Source organism: Camelus bactrianus, chromosome 16 (genome assembly GCF_048773025.1).
Source record: "Camelus bactrianus isolate YW-2024 breed Bactrian camel chromosome 16, ASM4877302v1, whole genome shotgun sequence".
Classification (NCBI taxonomy): Eukaryota; Metazoa; Chordata; class Mammalia; order Artiodactyla; family Camelidae; genus Camelus; species Camelus bactrianus.
In genome coordinates this window covers 50,897,048-50,906,108 of record NC_133554.1, presented here as the reverse complement: position 1 = coordinate 50,906,108, position 9,061 = coordinate 50,897,048, and positions in this window count along the sequence as shown.

Here is a 9,061-nt window from a genome sequence, read left to right as displayed (position 1 = left end):
TCTCTTCTTATAAGGGTAGTTCTATCAGATTAGGGCTCCACCCTCATGACCTCATTTAACTTTAATTTCCTCTTTAAAAGCCCTATATAGTCACGTTGAGGTTTAGGGCTTCAACACACGAATTTTTTTCTTGGAAAGGGGAAAGCACACAACTCAGTCCATAAAAATATCTAATCTCACTGTCTAGAATCCAGATAGACAGGTTTCTTTCTACATATAAAAGACACCAAGCCTATGCCTGTCTTAGGGCCTTTACTGCAATTCCCTTCATCTGAAATGGTCTTCCTCCTAGTCCATGTTTGGATAATTCTTATCTTCTGTTTCAACTCAAATGTAACCTCCCCAGAAATTCCTGTCCTGACAATCCAAATTAAAATCTCCAATACATCCCGGTCATCACTTTCCATCCCATTACCCTTTTTAATTTTCTTTATCGAATGTCTCACAATCTAAATCATCTTTTTCTATTTATTGGTTTACTTTCTCACCACCTCTCTCCCCTTACCCTACAGCAGAACAGAAGATCCATAAGGGCAGGGAACTGTTGCTGTGATTTCGTTGCTGTATCTTTGGTTCTTAGGATACTTCCCAGTACATAGTAAAGGACTACAAATACCTGTCAAATGTTGAACAAATGAATTTGGTTAAACCAATGCTGACAAATTGCATGGGACCTATTCAATGAGAGAGTCCCAGTTTGCCTGGCAGTTTTATGAAGTTTCAAGAGCCAGAGGTAAGCAGCTCTGTCCTTTCCTCATATTTTCAAAAGAATTGGCCACCATCACCTCATAGTTTGATGATTATGAAGAGGACACTTCAGTACTTTGGATTCTTATGCCCTAAGGTCCAGGGTAAAAAGGCAACAATACTCACCACCAAAATCCCCTCTAGATTCTCAGAACAGAAATGAGTGTAAAGGAGACAAATTGGTGTTTCGTCTTTTCTAACTTGTCACCCAGGACATGGCCAGTGGATGTTGATCTCCATGTATGCAATCAAAACAATGCTAGTGACAGAAGAAAAGAAAGAAAAGATATACACACATGATATATTTTCAAAAAGAAATTGCATTCATTGCACACATGATATATTTTCAAAAAGAAATTGCATTCCTTGCACACACACGATTTCCCCCACTGTGAATTTTACAGTTAATAACTCTGGCATCTGAACATATGCAGCCTTGTTAGTACCCTCCTTACATTTGGCTTTCCTCTGCAGTCAACAGAGTTATTAACGAATGAAATTAGTTCCAAGTTAGGGTGATGGGGGTTCAAATTTGTTCAGGCAGAGAGTCCTAGGGAACTTGCTTTTGCACATCTCAGAGTCATCAAATATTCAGGGGCTTGTAAAGAGCATAGAACTCCATTTAGGTAGAAGCCAAGAAATAGTCTTAGGTCTAAGACTGAGTTTATTTTTCTCACTCAACATAATGGAACCTAGCTTTTAAGAGATCATCTACGTAAGAGCTTTGGTACCAATTTCAATGCTCTATTGGAAATGTGTGATCATAAACACTGAGGAAAGGCACAATAACTTTATTGGGTGATGATTTTCAGGTTATCAGAGAACCATGAAATCCTGAAAGGACTTTCAATTTTTTGATATTTCAGTAAAAAGAAAAAACTCAGAAGCATCAGCTTCCATAAATTCTCCTGAATTTAGAAAACCCAGATAATCAATCTGCGTGCTGAATTCCATGTTCATACACTTCCTACTGCAAATGTAAATTAAATATAACACTTGGGAGATTACAAAGGAAACCTGGCCCAGAGAAAGGTGCTGTGTTAAGTCAACATTCTTTCTTAGAGTGAAACTTAGTCCATGTTCCTCACTAAAGCACCCAGGACAACAGAGGTCGTTGTGAGACCCCCTAAAATGAGGAGCTCTTTGGCATGACACATTCCCCCAAAAATGAATAATGGTTGGCCCCTAGAACCAGACTTTTTCAAGGATGACTTTTTCTAACACATCATAAAAATGCAACCCCATCTTCTTACTTAACCTTCAGTACCTTTCTTGTCAGATTCATGGCTGTGTTTTCAGTATGTTGCTTTCTTGACTACTTCTCTGAGCAAGCTCTCTCATCAAAGTCAATATACCTATAGCATTGAAGGGAGAAAAAAACATGTTAGGGGAGGAAGATGGAAAACCTGTCCCAAGGAGGCACTCACTGGCTAGCTCTTGGAGACAGCTGCACATGAGATTGTACTACTGGCAAATATATGATCAGCCGGGAAGCTAGCCCAGGAACACACTCTCCCCCATCTAAGATCTGAGATTTCTGAGTGACGTGTAGAAGGCAAGACATGGTTTCTAACAATAATGGACAGGCAGCCCACATTAAAATCACTTTTCAAAACACACACATGTCCTGCATATTGCAAGAGTTATAAGACAGGGAAGAAAACTATTCTTAACCTAATCCTTAGTTTCTTTTAAAAGGCCAAAGAGTGGAGAGAATTGTATATGAAAGACACAACTTTTTGTTATACATTAGACTAAGTATATATAGTTATACTAAATATATAGTGATATATATGACTAAAATAATATAGCATATATTCTGTATAAATATAGTATATATCTCTACTATCTATATTTATCTATCTATCTAATATCCTAGATAACATCTTAAGCCATAGAAATATTAAAGTTGTTTTATTTTTATGTTTCAAGATTTACATCAATGGCTCTCGACCAAGGGCAATTTGGCAATGTCTGGAGATAGTTTTGGCTGCTGTAATTAGGAGGGAGGAGGGCTCCTGGCACCTAGAGGGTAGAGGCCAAGGATGCTACTAAACCTCCCACAATGTACAGGACACCCCCTCTCCCAGTGAAGAACTGTCTGACCCCAAGTATTCATAGAGCCAAGGTTCAGAAAATCTGACAGAATTACACATCGGGAAGGCATAACAATGAACGCTTAAGAAGTCTTAGAGGTCTGTGACTGAGTTTATTTGGGGGAAAATACGATACACCAGCAGTTCAAGAAGGATATTCTTGCCCCCTCATTCCTCTAACAGATCAGTCAATACATTCCAGCGTTTTCACTGCCACATCATAAAAGATATGCTAGTTTATTTCATTTCCTGGAGAAGTGAGAATGAGAACATTGCAAGTTTGTCTCAGTAATTCCCAGAGGATCTCAGTAACTAGGGCATTGTAGTCCGAGTCTGAGAAAAATCGGCAAACATTTCAGGAAATTTCCCTTTTTTTGGCAAAACTGAAAGGCCACAAACAGATTCACTTTCAAATTGATATTTAAGGGCATTTTATGGTCTTTCGGATGTCTCTCCAAGTCTTGCTGGAGTTGATGTGTTGAAAAGCTGTAAACTGAGTTGCAATAAAATAGACATTACTCTTAATTGTTTCCTCCCAGCATTATCACATGTACGTAGATTTTTTAAAAAGCAGCATGGAAAATCAGTGTTTACTGTTCCAAACAGCTTTCATGCTGTCATCAGTCCATATACTAAGGTGTTTCTGCATTGAAAGAAAGTATATTAGCGGAGAAATACGAGGAAAGAAAAACTAAAAACTACCAGATGTTCTTGAAACCTTGGAACAGATCGCCTGTATCCTTTGTAGCTTCTCTGCTTCCAGGTATTATTAACCACGTGGAAGATTAGACCAGAAGAGCTAGTCTCCAGCTCTGAAGGTCAACACTATTCTCACCACATCCAGGAAGACTGAACACTGAAGCCCCATAAAGAATAGTTCCAGGAACTCACGCAATTTGATCTGCTTTTCCAAAATTAAAATTTGGATATATACATATTTTTAAAGTAGAACATACCAATCCATATAAATTATCAGAAAAAGATGAAAACTGGGGCTACTTGACACTAAATATCTGGGGATACTGAACGTGTCCTATCATGGGCCAAATATTCCTGTGTACAATGCGTGGTAAGTAGGAAGTCCTCTGGGTGGGCTGATTCTTTCTGACAATGAGTTGTCTTGAGTCTACGTAGACTTTTGGTACTCTGAATGTATATGGTACGCTCCAATTTATACTTGCTAATAATGATCCCATTGCACTTTTTATTTGATTCGCTCTGTACCAATAAACATTATAGGAATGCGTCATTATCAGCGTCATTATAGTCACAAGAGCAGTACTGGAGTAAGAATTTAATTGTAAATATGAGATAGGAAATCGTACTGCCATAAGGGATTGCAAATTGGAAAAATTCAAGGATACAAAACTATGAGACTTCACATCATGTCTTCTCTGTTTTCATTAAACAAACAAACTGCTAGAAGAAAACGTCATGAGATAAACAAATGCAGTACACAAAGAAGGGCTTTTTTCTTTGGCAACATCACTTCTTTCTTTACCTTTGCTTTATGAGTAAAAGGAATACTTTTCTTGTTTTCATCCTCATGAAATGTAGGTACAGATAATACCATATCTTGAACTATGTGAAGAGTGCTTTACAATGATTGGTTTCTTTTTATTTCGATTTCAAAACAGGGCACCAAACCAGATCCTTTAAGATTCAGGGCATAGCCAGATTTACCATTAAGGGATACTAAAAAAAAAGTCATTACTGAAACATGAAGAAATATGGAAAGTGAACCTTCATGTTAGAATTTTTCAAAAACAGATCATATTCATAATTATTATTAATTAATTTCTGTGCAAACTTTCCCATACAATTCATATCTTGGTTACTGATTTTAAAACAACTGAAGAATAAATTTTGCAAACCACTCATTAAGAACCCTTCATGTCAGAGGCAAACAATCTAATAATTGCTTTCTAGCAGGAACTCCATTCAAAGACATGCCCACTTGGCCACTTATCCCACATGTGACCTACAACATTTCCCTCAAAAACATGTCTTTGGTCTCAAGGTACAGCCGCAAGGAGCACCAGACTGAATGTATGTGAGTGGTTTATCCAAAACACATTTTCACTTATGGAAACAACAATCAAAATCACCCATGATGAGCTATGTGGGGATCTGCCATTATCTCTGTCTAAGCAGAACAACGTTATCAGTCTGACACTGAAACACGTGACAGTACTAAAGCCCTCGTCTGTAAGAACATGCTAAATAGAGGAGAACAGATGAGGGCTTGGGTGTAGCAATTTGAAAAGAAAAATCAAACATGTTGATAATATCAGACACTTGAGTGTATCAGGGACATTGGGCAGAAGAATTCACCCACTTGTTGGGTTATAAAAAGAAAATTAGTGAAGATATTTCTAACAAGCCATACTGATAAAAAATAATTAATGCAATATCAATATACATTACGTGAGGAAAAACGAAAACAGAGGAAAGAGCACAGGTGCGCCAAAGCGCTGAGGTGTCTTTGCTCATGCTGTGCTAAAAAATGTTATCAGGAGGACAAGCGCCATTCATTTTCATTCAGTGATTCATTTTATTGTATTTTCCATAATGGACTTTTTATTGAGCATCTACTATGTTCTAGGCACTTTTGAATAATTTACCTCATGAAATTGTCAGATCCTCCTTGCCAAATAGGCATCTGTTTCATCACACAAATGAGGAAGCTAAGGATCTGGCAGGTTAAGTCTGAGGTTAGAATTGCATGACTTTTGCTCCTTCCACTCTTCCATAGCTACCATCAAACAGGTTAAAATTTACCTTGCTTGCAGGGACGGTATAGCTCAGTGGTAGAGTATGATGCTTAGCATGCATGAGGTCCTGGGTTCAATCCCCAGTACCTCCATTAAAAAAATAGATAAATAAATAAGCCTAATGACCTCCTCCCACAAAAATAAAATAAAATAAAATAAAATAAAATAAAATAAAATAAAATAAAATAAAATAAAATAAAATATATCTTGCTAAGTCCTTTGTATTATTCTTGGAAGATAACATTTCCTGTATAATTATTCAGTCTTTGCATACATGGAGAAAGCTGTGACCCATAAAATGAATATCTCCTGGTGAATTACATTAACAAATTAAATATAAACCCAACCCATACAGACACCAATGCCAAGTGGAAGATAATGAACTCTGGTGAGCTCCACCAGATGGCTTTGCTTCCCAACATCTCTGTAATTTCTGTCCCTATTTCAGAAATGAGAAAACAGATGTTTGGGGAGATTCAGAAATCTCTTGAAGATGAAGCTGTTGATGATTTGTACCCAGGTTTGCTTTATTCCAAAATCTTTTCTCTTCTTTCCACATCACAACCTCTGCCTTGGAAAACTGTAAGAGGAACACACTCACTCCTGGATGCAGTGTTCTGGTAGAGGCACTAACTTGCGCTCACAGAACATCTAATTATTTGGCTGTCTCCTTGGATTTTAGAAGCCTGCTCTTCCTTGGTCCAATCCACAATATTTGTGTCTGCACCATGAAAATCTTACAAAATGTTTTCCCATTTATGGAAATTTTGAGGATTTCAACACCTAGATTCTATCTAATTGTATATGGGTTTATGGCATATGATTATAAAATAGTAAGAAGAAAATGAATTTCTTTGGGTTTATTCATTATTTTTCATAGAATTTCTTTTTTTCCCCCTAGAAGTCTAGTGAAAACAAAACAAAACAAAACCCTGCTCATTCTTTGAGATTTCTCCATTATATATTTGGTGCTTGCTCTTTACCAAGAAACATCCATTAAGGGCAAAATAAATGGGACTGAATGTCCTCTATGAAATGATTCTGGAGACAATATTACTGCTTCCTCAGGTTCATATTTTTAAAGACAATAACTTTGCCATTTGAAGCAAAATTGTAGTGAAAATTTTTCATTTTGTCGTCCTTCTAATGCTCAAGAGAGGTAAAGGCAATCATCAAAAACAGAGTCTAGCCTATCAACGCATATAGCTAAGGCTTACAATTCTAACAGAAACAAATTTCGTCATATTGGATAAGCTAATACTAATCTCATAAATGTTCTCAATCAAAATCTAAATAAAAATAAAAGGTTTCTAGAAAAAAAAATCTACCCAGAGTTAATGGCTCTTCTAAAACATTTTTAATTTTTTCCATCTGGTCACTTCCAAGAAAAACTATTCAGGACTTCCAAGTAACGAAGAATCAAACTAGGTAAGACCTGCTCACAGAATTTCAGAAAGCCTACCAGAGGGAATAAAAACTGCTCTTAAATTTCAGACACAAGTTTTTCTCCACAAACTCTGGCACATTTCATGACCTTATGACTGAGGTCATGCAAGTAGATGGCCCACCAGAGTGCATGATCACAATGGCTATGTAATGTCTCTAGCTTTTTATGTCAAAATTGGCTAAGTCAGCCTAATGTCAGTAAGAAAGACTAGCGTTTTCGTGTGGTTATTTTTCAATCACATCTAGACTCAGATACCTTGACAAGCACAAATACCCAAGCAGTCAATTATTTCCCTTCTCATTTGTAGCCTTTAGAGAATAAAAGGGATTTGTTTTACAGGGAGAAAAATGGTTCTTCTCTGACTCTCTGTTATAAACTCGAATGTGGGGAATAAGCCAGCAATAAGAAATGCTCATCCAAACTCATAATGGAATTCTGTCTCCAAAACTGTCTCTCACTCTCCTCCACCCACACATGCAATCAATCTTATTGTCGTCACACCTAACAGGGTATCAGGTAGAAGTGAAGCCAAAGGACTCTTTCCTTCACAACCAGGTAATCACCCTAATTTTCAGTCTAGTACGGTTTCCAGTGTAGCTACAACTGACTAGGGTGAAGGCTACACACGGGGTTTCAGAGAAAGGCAGATAACTACTCAGGGAAGTCATCCCAGATGCTACTAAGCCCACCTTTTTCTCTGACTCTTTTCTAATGACTTATTCTTATTCGCTTTCATCAAGTCAAATTTATGGGCTGTATTTGACCTTCCAGGCCAGGTAGGCCATCTAAAACCATAGCTAAAGGACTGTACTCCTCTTACTTGCATATGTCCTCAGAGTAAAATAAAGTGCTGAACTCTCTCATTGACACAGACTGCACACTGTGGTCCCACCTTCCTAGATCTCCACTTTGTCCTTTCCTTCGTGCACACTCATCCCTCTCCCACATCTCGGTTGGGACCACAAGTAGAAACCTGACAATCCCTAGCAGAAATTGACAGTGCAGGAAGGAGTAAAAAGGTGGTCTAATCTCCCAAATGGCAGATTCCCATTTCTATTCAAAGGTATTGACTGAGGAACAAAGTTGTCACAGAAACATCCTTGACCCTGTCAAACAATCTTCCTTTGAAGCATAAAGGGGTCAACTGGCTAACTGAATCCAACCCATGGAAGCTAGGGAGATGGCACTATGCTGTTATAAACTAATGAAAAGGGGTCCCAGGAACTGATGCATGCATACGCAGTACCCGAACCCAAAGACTCGATCGAGGATCGCAGCGTCTGGAATGAAAAAATTCTGTGTGTGCTTCAGAGGCTATAACTTCAGATTTGTCACCATCTCTACCCTCTTATTATTAAACTTGTCCATGATAGACTCCTCTAAGAGTCACTTACATTTTGTAATAAACAAAGGCCACAGTGATAATAATCCAAACTGACTGCTCAGTATATATTGACTGACTGTGACTGTTTAGGTTAAAAATTTTCCCCAAAGTAGTATTTAAAAAAATAATAATGGACTTCATTTTTTAAAATAGTTCTAGATTCTCAGCGAAACTAAGAGGAAAGTACGGAAAGTCCCCCCCCCCCCACATACAAACACACAAGCATAGCCTCCCTTGCCATCAACATCCCCCACCAAAGTAGCGTATTAGTTACAATTAATGAATCTATGATGACACATCATTATCACCCAAAGTCCATAGTTTACATCACGGTTCACTCGTGGTGCTGTATATGTCATTAGTTTTTACAAGTGTATGATGACATACATCCACCACTGTAGTGTCATACAGAATACTTTCCATGTCCTACTATTTTGGTTAAATTTTTAGTGATTCACTTCATTAGTTATTTTTATTCAAGTCTCTTTCTCCTATGTGTTAAACTCTGTGCTAGATCCGGGGAATCTTCAAAACAATAATTTAAAACAATTAATAGTCTTTTCTTTAGCCTATCTCTCCCTTTTTGTATCTTACTAAAAGTAGAAAGAAGAAA